General features: G+C 43.3%; 1 long non-coding RNA gene across 1 annotated transcript; it reads right to left on the bottom strand.

Annotated features, from left to right (window-relative positions):
* Positions 1 to 364: 364 nt before the first annotated feature.
* On the bottom strand, positions 365 to 1,304 carry LOC127659110 (uncharacterized). The gene is made up of 3 exons (XR_007972490.1): positions 1,038 to 1,304; positions 570 to 669; positions 365 to 485 (listed from the first exon to the last, which is right to left on the bottom strand). It is a non-coding gene; the product is annotated as an uncharacterized LOC127659110 (long non-coding RNA).
* Positions 1,305 to 12,991: the final 11,687 nt, after the last annotated feature.

Here is a 12,991-nt window from a genome sequence, read left to right as displayed (position 1 = left end):
CAAGAACACGACAAACTTCTGTGAAGCGAAATGCTCTGGCATCATGCCAACTCCCAGGGTAACCCACACTGATGTGACAGAAGCGCCGCTGACTGTCACAAAACCCAGTTAAATTTACAGAATAAAACTGTTTCCTATTCATGTATGCTAGGGGATTATCACAGTGGGGTCTCAGTATAGGAATGTGACACCCATCCAATGCACATACAGTGTTGGGGAAACCTGCTGCGTCAAACCCTAACTTTGACATCTCCAGTCTTTGACCTCTGGGCCAGGAAATGTGGTGGGCCATGTAAGTGTTCAGATTGCAGCAAAACTCATGGAGATGCTTGGCAAGAGTGGATTTTGACATGTTGAATCTATCTGCCGCCCCACGATATGACTCCTGATTCCAATGTCCAAAGGCAGGCAAGAACACTGTTTGTGAGTGGAATTTTGGTCTGTTGTAAATTCATATAAACAGGACCAAGGGTAGTAATGACATCCTGCAAAGGTAGAAAAATAGGTTATCAAGACAACATGCTAACACTTGTAATAGTTCAATGAATTTTATATTAACCAGTAAAAACCTCCACTTGTTCTTTCGAAAGCCTGAAATGACCTCTAAATTCTGAGAGACTGTAGAGAGGGACAACATCCTCCACAAAATTGTCTATTTTTGGAACCATTCTAAATTAGAACAAGAGGAATTGTACTCACTATATACATGTAGCCTAACTGAACACACATGTAGTCAAACATTTATTTTCAGTGTTTTATGTTGAATTGGGATTTTAATCAAATAATTAGTGTATACAGAAGTGTTGAAATTGGAGTAAAACTCCATTATTTCTTTGTCAGAATGAGTAATTCTCTATTTAAACCAAAATAATAATAATTATTATTAAAAGGCAAGCAACCAAAGACTTTAGACTTTCGATACAGTATTTTTATTCAACATATAATTTGCAGATTCTAGGTATAGTAACTTTAAAACTAAATTGATAATGTGTCATTTGTTTAAATAGATACTTCTTACATTTAACCATTTAACTCACCTTCGTTGCTCATTGTGCCCAATGTCATGCAAAAATAATGGAATTTCTATCGCTTCCAGCTCGTCTGCGATAAAGCAAGCAAACACCACGTGATCTGCCATGACTGACGTAATTGCAGCAAACTACGGGAGCCACAACGTGTCCGGCTTCATATCTCCGTTTGCAGATCCTCCCCGCCTGCACGCGGCAACTCTCGCAGATCGGTTACATCCAGCAGCAGCCGATGTCGAACACACCTAAAGGAGACGGTTGGATTGTCTTCCCTCCCGGTGGGCGTGGTCTTCAGATTATGACGCGTTTCGCTCAGTCTCTGTAGTGAAATAAGCTAGCCAGCTAAAAAAAAAAAAAAAAAAGTTACCTAGCTGCAGGTGTTAATGAAATATTTATTAATGACAGAAATCAAACACAAATTATTTTCTCACATAATGACCATTATTACATAAATAAAAAAAACAACCTCCTGTCTGTAATGGATGCAGTTAGAAACAATGAGTAGCTTACCTCAACCTGCATGTAAGTTACAGACAATATTAAAATAATCCAGTTTGATGCGTAAATTTAGACAGAATTTTGGCCGTTAAATGACATCTATAGATACAGACTTTATTATTCCCATCATGAAGGGCAGTTTATTTGAGAAGCTTGCACGCGCACACACACACACACACACACACACACACATGCACACAAAAATCTATCATATCTAATGTATGTAATGAAGTGGTGGTAATACAGAACTATAGGTAATTTGGGTCAATGTTCTGTAGTGTTAGTGTAATTTATTGGTATATGGCATATGTTAATATATATATTCTGTATATATCACAGTATATATGTATATCCATATGGATTGTGTGCATCCTACAGAGCCAGGGCCCTTTCAGGTAAAAGGAGGAAGTGTGGAAGGAAAGCTAGAAGGGAAAGAAAGTGACAGTGATGATGAGGATGAGAGATGCATGGTGGAAGAAGGCAGAAGTCGTGAGGAGGATGTTGACCCAGGTTTGTGGCCAGTGGATTTGACTGACAGGGACAGGGAGGCTTTTGTGAGGGCACTGTTCACCAGAGATCATGATGTACTACTGTCACAGGATTCTGAGGGAAAACCATTCCCAAAATACTTATTGTACAGCAAGGCAGCCAATGGGAGGGAAAAGGTGAAGCGAGACAGGGTAACTTACAGCAAGTCTTCCAATGCGCTGTATTGCATCCCATGTGTGCTGTTCTCTCATTCACAAAAAAGACCTTCTCTTAGTGCACTGAACAGCCAAAACGGATATAAAATGTCTGATGTAAAGTGGCGTAGGATGTATGATAAATTCCCTGTCCATGAGAAGAATACGGCACATAGAGACTGTTATTTGAAATGGAAGAACTTGCAACAGTCAGTAATGGCTGTTAGTGGCATTGACTCTCAGTTGCACAAGCAGATCCAAACAGAAACTGAGAAAAACAGAGCTCTCTTGCAGAGAATCCTGGATGTAACACTGCACTTGGCATCAAGGAATTTACCTTTCAGGGGTAAAACCAAAGACCTAGATGATATCCATAATGGAAATTTCTTAGGCACACTAGAGCTTTTGTCTCATTACGATCCACTGTTTAATGAGCACTTGCAAAAAGTCAGGGTCAAAAAAAAAGGAACCAGGCTGACACATTATCTGAGCTCTGACATTCAGAATTAATTAATTGATTTATGTGGCAGAAGAATTTTGAAAACAATTTTAAAGGAAAGGGAAGATGCTATTTCTTTTTCAGTCATCTGTGATGCTACACCAGACATTTCCCACACTGAGCAGAATGTGGTGCTCATCAGATATGTGAGGTATAACAAAGAAACAGACGACTGGGAGATCACGGAAAGGTTCTTAGAATTTAAGGACTTTCACAAAAAAACAGGAAGTGAGATAGCAGAAATGATTGAAAATGTGCTTGATGACAAAGGGATAGACATTGGGGACTGCAGAGGGCAAGGATATGACAACGGGGGAAAACATGTCAGGAAGGGTCAAGCCCAGATATTAAAGAAAAATCATCTAGCTACATTTTCACCCTGTGCCTCCCACACCTTAAATCTTGTAGGTGTGCATGCTGCACAGACAAGCCCAGAAGTAGCAACATTTTTTGGCTGCATCAATCGCCTTTACTCACTTTTTAGTGCCAGCCCAGAACGCTGGGCCATCTACAAAGAGAAAACAGGTTGCTCTTTGCATCACCTCTCAGATACCTGTTGGAGTGCAAGAATCATGGCTGTTAAACCTGTAGCACAACACCTTCCTTCTGTCATTGAGGCCCTTGACAGTATACTCATGACATGTAGTCTCACCAGCGAGGCCAGATCAGAGGCTAGTGGTCTGAAGAACTACTTCATGTTATTCAATGCTATTGTCCTAATCACTGTCTGGCTCAAAGTACTGCAGTGCATTGAGGACAGGAATGTGGTTATCCAGTCTGGAAAAATCTCCCTTGACACAGAGGCAGCCAATATCAATGCCTTAACAAAAGAGATGCTGGCTCTTAGAGATGGATGGGAGTCATTTCTGTCTGAGGCAACACTGATTGCAACACAAATAGATGTTGCACCTCAGTTTAGCAAGGAACACAGTCGGCAAAAGAAAAGGAAGAGATTCCATGATGAGACCTCTCAAGAGGAGACAGCTCATGACAGTGCAGCAACAGTGTTTCGGAACACAGTGTTTTTTACTGCTATGGACAGCATCATAAGTGATCTGGACACCAGGTTCCGCACCACTGCAGAAATAGTTAAGGAATTCTCTGCTGTTTTAAAAGTTGGGCAGATTAGTGAGGATAAAGTCCCTTCTGTGTGCCAACCACTTATCAAGAAATATTCCAGAGATCTCACGTCCGAGTTTGAAAATGAAATAAGACACCTGAACACAGTATATGCTGCCACTTTCCCTCCTAACTTGTCCCCTCTTGGTCTCCTGAATGCAATTAACAAGATGCAGCTACATAGCATTTTTGGAGAAGTCTGCATTGTTTTACGTATATTTTGTACATTGCCTGTGACTGTTGCTGGTGGGGAGAGAGCTTTCAGTAAGCTAAAACTGATAAAAAACTATTTGAGGTCATGTCTCAGGACAGGCTTTGCAGTCTTGCCATGTTGTCCATTGAAAGTCAGTTGGCTAGAAAGCTAGACTTCACAGACTTGATCAATGACTTTGCTAGCAAGAAGGCTCGGCGCTGGGCTCTTGGTGAGTCAGGCTGAGCAAGGTCTAGTGATAGCTCTCAAATGGTGTGGCTATGGCTATTAACTTACCTTTTAATTTGATGTCGCTGTTAGTGTTAGTTTATGACCATATTCCAAACCTCAAAACCTATTGATTTAGTGATCACTTGATCTGTTTTGTAGCACTATAATAACCCTGATGTGAAAATTCCATTTTACACGTCAACTTTATTTTGTTGTTGGCATATATGTGCAGTTAAGTTCAAAAATCTGCTGTTTTCATTGTTTTGAGATGATGATGTTAATTTACTTTGAATAAAAAGTTAATATATATTTAGTTTTTTTCTTTTTTTTATAATCTGTCATTAATTTTACAATAAAAATACATTGAGACTGTAAAGGATTGCCTTTTTTATGGTGGCTTTTAATCTTGCATCAAAGAGTGAACTGCATACTGTATGCAGACTTGCATTTACAAATCACCAGCAGTAAATATTGTGCTAGTACTAGTATTGAACTACAAGAAACAAGACAGTTGCAAGCCTTTGATTAGAGTTATGTAAAGCTTTTGATGGCAAAGTTAGGCCCTAGATATGTGGTGACAACAGCTGCGCAGAAGGGGCCCAATTAGATTTTTTTGTCACGGGGCCCAAAATTCCGAGAAGGGTCTGGCTGCAGACTTGCACTGTCAGACTTGCACGCTCAGACTTGCACGCTCAGACACAAGCGCTTCCGCTAATGTAATGAGCTGTGCTGAACTGAACTGAGATGCAAGGTGGAATGACCGAATATTGCATGTATTTTACAGTACGGATTTTACCAAAAATGTAGACATTAAAACAGGACGGGACGGTCCAAACGCTATTGAACTACACTGGGTTCAACGTGCAAACCATGTAATAGCACTCTATTAAATAGTTTCCTTTATGTATGTAATACCGTGAGTGGTTGTTAGGCATAACATTAATTTATTTTTATTTGTATCAGAGATAAAAAATAGCGTATATCAAGGTAAAATGTAAAAATGTTATCATGTAACGAAAAAGCATATATATATATATATATATATATATATATATATGTTTACGAAACGATTTTTGAATGATCTGTTCTCAGTGCGACACAGCCAGTCTTTGTTTAAAGTAAACAGAGTTAGACTGACAGGCATTAGCTCGTTTTGTTCAGTAATAATAATAATAATGAAATTGTCATTTTGCAGCCAGTTCAGAAAATTGTACCAGCGATTTACATTATTTAAACTTTTAACAAGTCAATAGTTTACGCTGAAGCGGAAGCGCTAGTGTCTGAGCGTGCAAGTGACGTCACTTGCAGCGGAAGCGCTCGTGTCTGAGCGTGCAAGTCTGAGAGTGCAAGTCGTCTGCAGCCAGACGCTATTGAAAATTCCTGGCGGCACCCCTGCACACACACACACGTGCGTCACTCTCTCCCGGCCTCGCTCTCCACAGATGTTGCCCGGCCACGCCCATATTTTTGTTTTCTTGTTTTCATTTGAAAGTGTAGGAAATATCTACAGCGCAGTTCATGGTGTGATGATGTTTTATTTTGTATTTGGCAGCCTAAATTGCATCTAAAAATACAGACTTGTTGTTATATTGTCTAGATAATCCTATCTGCACTCTTGTTGAGTTCACAGATTACAAAACAATTCAAACCTGTGTGTCAAAACTGACTATGACAACGTCATCTTGTACCTGGAAAAGTTGGTTATGGCCTGATGTAACGGATTTATCAGACAATTTATCAATGAATAATTCAACTACAAATTCAGTTTTCGTTACCAATTACCAAAACAGAAAATAAGAACATTTGATGACAAACGTTTTCACACTTCCCAAAAAGAATTGCCATACCAACTAAACAAAGACTCATCAAAATATATCGTCGCCTTCCTAAAATAACGTCCTAAGTAATTTTTTGACAAAATATTTTTTTTGCCTAAATCATCTCCTCACGATGCAGGCCACCTCTGAAAAAATGACTTGGGACATAATTTTAGGAAGGTGATGATTTTCACATCAAATACATTTTAGTAAAAGTTTGTGGATTCAGGGCTCAACTGAATCAATATACAAACATAATAACAATTTATCAATGTAATCTCCCAACCTGCTAGTCATGACCTTAAAAGTATGTAACATTAAAGGGGTCATGAAATGCTCTTTTTTATATATAGTTGAATTATCTTTCCCGAGGGTTCACTGATAATGTAATTAAGCACCAAAACAGTCATAATTTTGTACTATAGGATCATTTTCCAGCCTTTCTCTGGCCTTCTGACTGAAACGCTAGATTTTGGCCTAAGCGCTTCCATAAAACTTCAAAGCAGTAGCGTTTTTAACAACCACACAAACCACCAGATGTCGGGGAGGCACCCAACCCAGTAGGAAGCAGGAAAGCTCTGCAAAAAATGCTTGAGGGGTAACATGTTGTTCTGGGTACACGCATGAGTACGCTGTTGTCAGCGCTCTTAGAGCAGTTCATGTTAGAAGACACTGAGGTTGGGACAGGTGAGTTTTTTTAAAGTAGGGTTCTGGTTTGTAATTTATGAAAAAAATATATAGGCCATCTGAACTTGTTTCACGTACGTGCTCTCACTCACAGATACGTGATACGCATGAACGGATGAGTTAGGGACTGTCCACACCTACGTTTTTTGCCTGCGTTTGCTCTGTTTTGCCATTGTTTTCCTCTGTAAACATGCACTGGACGAATGTCCATAACTGCTGCACTGCGTCTCGCTGTTTCTTCAGTGTCTCATGAAGGACTGGTTTATTTTTAGACACTGAGTCATGATAATAAAGAGCTTCAGGTTTCAAAAATGCATGCCGAGACACCTGCATTCTGCATCAGTCGTTGAACTGTGTCTAGATTGTTTTTTAGTGCAGGTGTCACAAAGATTTAACGTTCCGAACAAGTTCAGGTTGCAAAGAGGGGACTGTTACAATGTTTAACATTATTCTAGATTGTTCTGCAACAAGCAAAGTTTCAGCACTTGAGAAACGTAAAAACATTTTTCCCTTCTGCTCTAATGTGCTGAGGGGCCACCGAGCATTGTATGTTTATTGATAGTTAAGAATGTTGCCTACAATGCTTACATAAAATACATCCTCAGCGTCAGAATATAAGCTCTAGGTGAAAGTAAAGTCAGTAGGACAGGAATATTTTACTATTGTATACAACAAATCCTCAAAGTAATAAAAATAATAATACTGTATCATATTATAATGGCAAACTGGACAACAATAAATAATTGTTGGGTTATAAAATTAATAAATAACAACTGAATTCCAAAATGTTACAGGGTTAAGTAGTAGGTTTGCACACCCTGTAAAAATTTGTTTTTTTTTTATGTATGTAGGTAAATATTGCTTTTTTTTATTACTGTATTGTGCCAAAACAGGAAAACATGCATGAATGAACTAGATTTTGATTTATTAAACATTTTGAATCTACTTGGCTACAATGGTTGATAGGATGAATTTAAAATTATGATTTAAAATACATTTTATGTAATTCTTTGTAATTTTTCTAAATGGGGCCACAGCTTGGTCGGTTGCTTGAGGCCTCAGAAATCATAAACCCACCCCTGTTTCAATGCAAACGCCCACTGTTATGATTGGCTAACATCGTGCAGCCCCTTGAAATCAGCCATATTTTAAACTCAATCGGAAGAGAATGAGCAAGCACCTTATGATTTACACTTAATGCACATCCAACATATTGCATCCAAATATATTCAACTGTTCGTCTCAAGCACAACTTTTAAGACTCTATAAACTTTAAAACAGTCACAACATTTGAAATATTCATGAATGTAACTGTTTACTTACTGTTTTACATCGGGTCCAAGTGTTTTTAACTGCTCTATCTTTAAATAATAGTTGCTTTGCAAAGCTTGAATTGTTTCACTAGCAATCCATGCTTATATGAACCAAAAAAAACACGCAATCCACACTGAAATACGATAAAGACACATCCATATGACACACACATACATAGTCCAAAGCATAGTGTGAACTGGACGCACACATACAGCATCACATCACAGGTAACTTATCAAAATGGTCAAAGAAGTTCATCTAGCGCATGTTTTCATACACCAACAAATAAAAATAGTGTAGATGGGCTAAAGAACAACAAGAGGCAGCCCTTACTCGCACAATATATGTTATTCAAGGAGCCGAAAGCAGTTGCGGAACACAGATTGGGTCCAAGTGTGTGATGATTTTAAGTAGGCGTTGATGTTTTTCACTGTAGAGGCGGTCATGAATTAATATACCCGTAGTGATGTATGGAAGTCGAGGAAGTAGAGAACGAGGCGTTTTTGCAGCTTGGTTTCAATAAATCTTTTATTGCATTTGGGATTAGGTTTTAAATTCTGAAACGTATAGTATGTTTTTATGGTAGAAAGACCTCTTATATGTAAAATATGGAGGACATTTTTATTCCTCTTGACATGACCCCTTTAACATGTCTATAAGAATGGAAATCTGAAATGTATTTGGTACACTATCAGCTTATTAAAGTAAGGCTCATAATAACATGTAATTCACTCACCATATCAAAATGTTCAGATTTCATTAAAATGAATATGTGCTGCCTAAACTTGCAGACACCATCACAGGTGGATAAGAATATCTGACAACTGATTTAAGATTTTAGGTCACTGTTTGGTCATGTTCTGCACTGTACATCATGTTTTTAGTTAAAACAAATATGCCTGGCAATTACTGCTATTGACAAAATTGTTTTTACATTTGTGTCGTTTTTCTATGAGAGCAAAGCAGAAAGTACATGTGAGCCATCTGTAAACAACTCCTCATAACCATTGATGACACACTAAGCCATAAAGCTACATACTGTAAATATATTGTGCATTAAGTGCACTTTTAACTATTTTCATTATATAAATGATAATTACTGTTGTAATTAATGCACCAGAGTATTAAATTAAATATAATTTTTCATCTCAGTTAAAATAAGGTAACTTGTATCATATTTCATGTTATTTTATTTTTAAACATGTAATAATGTGTTTTACAGTTAAAGAAAAGAGAACTGGAAGTGTAAGTTCCAGTTTAATCGCATCCCATAGCATAATTAGTAGCAATTTCTTATGAAAAGAGAACTGCAGATCTCTTTCATTTCCCCTCTAACCCCATTTATATTTCGCATACTTGTGCTGATAACAGAAATTAGACACCGTATCAGGTGAAATATTGACATTCTCAACCAGTCTGTATAGCATTACACCTACACAGAAGAGTGCAACCTGTTTAATAATACTTAAAATATTGCAATAATAACCAAACAATCTGATTTCCTTGTAATCAGAGCAAGACTACTCATACTCTATATAATAAAGCTGGTTATGTGGATTCTTTGATCACATTTGTTCAGGTGTTTATAATACAAACATTTGTCACTGTAAAAAACGTCTAGGTTACGTATGTAACCTCAGTTCCCCGATGGAGGGAACGAGACGTTGTGTCAGAGAACGACACTAGGGGTCTCTCTTGAGCGCCGATATTCACCTCTGTACTATGAAAAAAGGCCAATGAGAGTTGGCAGCCAGTATTTGCATGTCCCGCCCCCGGACATACGGGTATTTAAGCGGCGCAAATACGGGAGTTCATTCAGGATTTTTCTGAGGAGCCGGAAATGGTCCGGCCACAACAGGGGCTCGGCTCAGTGACGTGGCAAGGGGGACACAACGTCTCGTTCCCTCCATCGGGGAACTGAGGTTACATACGTAACCTAGACGTTCCCCTTCTGTCGCTCTCTTACGTTGTGTCAGAGAACGACACTAGGGGTCCACTTAAAAAGCGCCATGCGCTGAGCCGTGTACGTGATCCACTGATACAGAAGCGAGCAGGTATTCCTACGTGCAGAACGACCAACTGTATCAGCCGCACGTACCCTTCCCCAATGCCCCATTTAAGCCATCAGGATTCCTTATTGTTACCCCGGAGGAGGGAACAAGGTGACGGCCGCCAACATGGGAACGGGCCAGCCTGGCTGGGCCTCTTTTCTCTCTATGTTTCTCGCATAGAGCAACTACGGCCGGGGCCCTTACACGCATTGAGGGAAGGGGGTCTTAGCCCTTGGTAGGGCGGGGAAGACCCTGCGGAGGCCACACCTACCCGGAGGGGAGGCAAATTTGCTTTAGTGGCACATACATCGCATGGCCTATACCTAGGCCTTATGCGGAACAGTAGTGCGGTGGTAGCACCAGCCTCAGAGAGGGGGGAGCATACAGCATGGCACCTGAGGCAGCTGTGACTGCCTAAGGGAAACACGGCGTCAACTCACGTGAGGGGACAGAACTGTGGTTTTACACACAGGGGGAGTCCGAGCAGGAGGCCTTACCTGTGGGGCCCCTATACCAGTACAGGGTAGCTAGCGGTACCCGCAGTGGTTTGGGTCGGCGAGTCCCTCCGCAGAACTGCGACCCGCAAGGGCTAGGGGAGGAGCCAACCAGTGTCCCAAGCCTGGGATCTCCTGGGAAGAAGGCGCACTGTTTCCCCTGGTTAGGGGAAGGGCGCTGGGTGCAAGCGATCCACCCGGTCAGATCGTCGGCGTGTCACCGAGTTCTACGGGCTCGGTACCTGAGAGAACACGGGACGAAACTGACTCAACTCGGAGATTGTAGAATCTCGCAAAAGTGTTAGGTGTTGCCCAGCCCGCAGCTCTACAAATGTCTGCTAGGGCAGTGCCCCTAGCCAGTGCCCATGAGGACGCAACACTCCTGGTGGAGTGGGCTCGGACCCGCAAAGGGGGGCACGGCCTGGGTGTGATAAGCCAGGGAAATGGCATCGACAACCCAGTGGGCGAGTCTCTGCTTGGAGACAGCGTTCCCTTTCTGCTGTCCCCCAAAGCAGACGAAGAGCTGCTCAGAGCGTCTGGTGCTCTGTGTGCGGTCCAGGTAAATACGTAAGGCACGTACCGGACACAGCAGTGAGAGGGCTGGGTCTGCCTCCTCCCGGGGCAGCGCTTGCAGGTTCACCACCTGATCCCTGAAGGGTGTGGTAGGAACCTTGGGCACGTAGCCCGGTCGCGGTCTTAGGATCACGAAAGTGTCTGCCGGACCGAACTCCAGGCAGGCGTCGCTAACAGAGAACGCATGCAGGTCCCCGACCCTCTTGATGGAGGCGAGCGCGATCAGCAGGGCAGCCTTGAGAGAGAGGGCCCTGAGTCCAACTGAGTCAAGCGGCTCGAAGGGGGTCTCCGGAGTCCCCTCAGGACGACCGAGAGATCCCAGGAGGGAAATAGGTTAGGCCGGGAGGGAATCATCCTCCGGGCACCTTTTAGGAACCTGACGATTAAGTCGTGCTTGCCAAGAGACTTGCCGTCTACCGTGTCATGGTGGGCCGCGATAGCAGCAACATACACCTTGAGGGTGGAGGGGGACAGCCTCCTCTCCAGCCTCTCCTGAAGAAACACGAGCACTGACCTAACTGCGCACTTCTGCGGGTCTTCGGCTCGGGAAGAACACCAGTCCGCGAACAGACGCCACTTCAGGGCGTAAAGATGCCTGGTCGAAGGGGCTCTGGCTTGGTTAATAGTGTCTATGACGGCTAAAGGTAGGCCGGCTAGACCCTCCGCGTCCCGTCCAGGGACCAGACGTGGAGTTTCCAGAGGTCTGGGCGCAGGTGCCAGAGCGTGCCCCGTCCCTGAGAAAGAAGGTCCTTCCTCAGGGGAATTCGCCAGGGAGGGGCTGTCATAAGGAGCGTGAGATCCGAAAACCACGTCCGGTTGGGCCAGTAGGGGGCCACCAGAGTGACTTGCTCCTTGTCCTCCCTGACCTTGCATAGCACCTGTGCAAGAAGGCTCACTGGGGGAAAAGCGTACTTGCGCAGCCCCACGGGCCAGCTGTGAGCCAGAGCATCTGTCCCCAGGGGAGCATCTGTCCCCAGGGGAGCCTCTGTGAGGGCATACCAGAGCGGACAGTGGGAGGTTTCCTGGGAGGCAAACAGGTCTACCTGGGCCTTGCCGAACCTGTCCCAAATCAGCTGGACCGATTGGGGGTGGAGCCTCCACTCTCCGCCAGGCAAGGTTTGTCTTGACAGCGCGTCCGCTATCACATTGAGGTTGCCGGGGATGTGAGTGGCGCGCAGCGACTCCAGTCGCTGCTGACTCCAAAGGAGGAGACGATGGGCGAGCTGTGACATGTGGGGGAGCGTACTCCGCCTTGGCGGTTTATGTAAGCCACCACCGTGGTGCTGTCTGTCCTGACCAGGACATGTTTGCCACGAATCATCGGAAGAAATTTCTTCAGGGCAAGACGAACGGCCAGCAGCTCTAGGCAGTTGATGTGCCAGTGCAGCGGGCCTTGGTTCCACCGGCCTGCGGCTGCGCACCCGTTGCACACGGCGCCCCAACCCAATTTGGAGGCGTCGGTTGTAACCAGAACGCGACGGGACACCTGCTGCAAGGGTACCCCTGCCCGAAGAAAGCAGAGGTCTGTCCAAGGTTTGAAGGTTTGGAGGCAGGCAGTGGTAATTTCCACGCCGTGCGTGCCGTGGCGCCATGCTCGTCTCGGGACTCGAGTCTGGAGCCAGTGCTGAAGTGGTCTCATATGCATCAACCCCAGTGGCGCGACCGCCGCGGAGGATGCCATATGCCCCAGGAGCTGTTGGAAACGTTTCAACGGGACCACGGTGCCTGGCTTGAAGGAAGCGAGGCATTCCAGCACTGACTGAGCACGTTCGTTAGAGAGACGTGCTGTCATTGAGACTGAGTCTAA

Source organism: Xyrauchen texanus, chromosome 2 (assembly GCF_025860055.1).
Source record: "Xyrauchen texanus isolate HMW12.3.18 chromosome 2, RBS_HiC_50CHRs, whole genome shotgun sequence".
Classification (NCBI taxonomy): domain Eukaryota; kingdom Metazoa; phylum Chordata; class Actinopteri; order Cypriniformes; family Catostomidae; genus Xyrauchen; species Xyrauchen texanus.
This window is presented reverse-complemented; position numbering and strand designations above follow the sequence as displayed.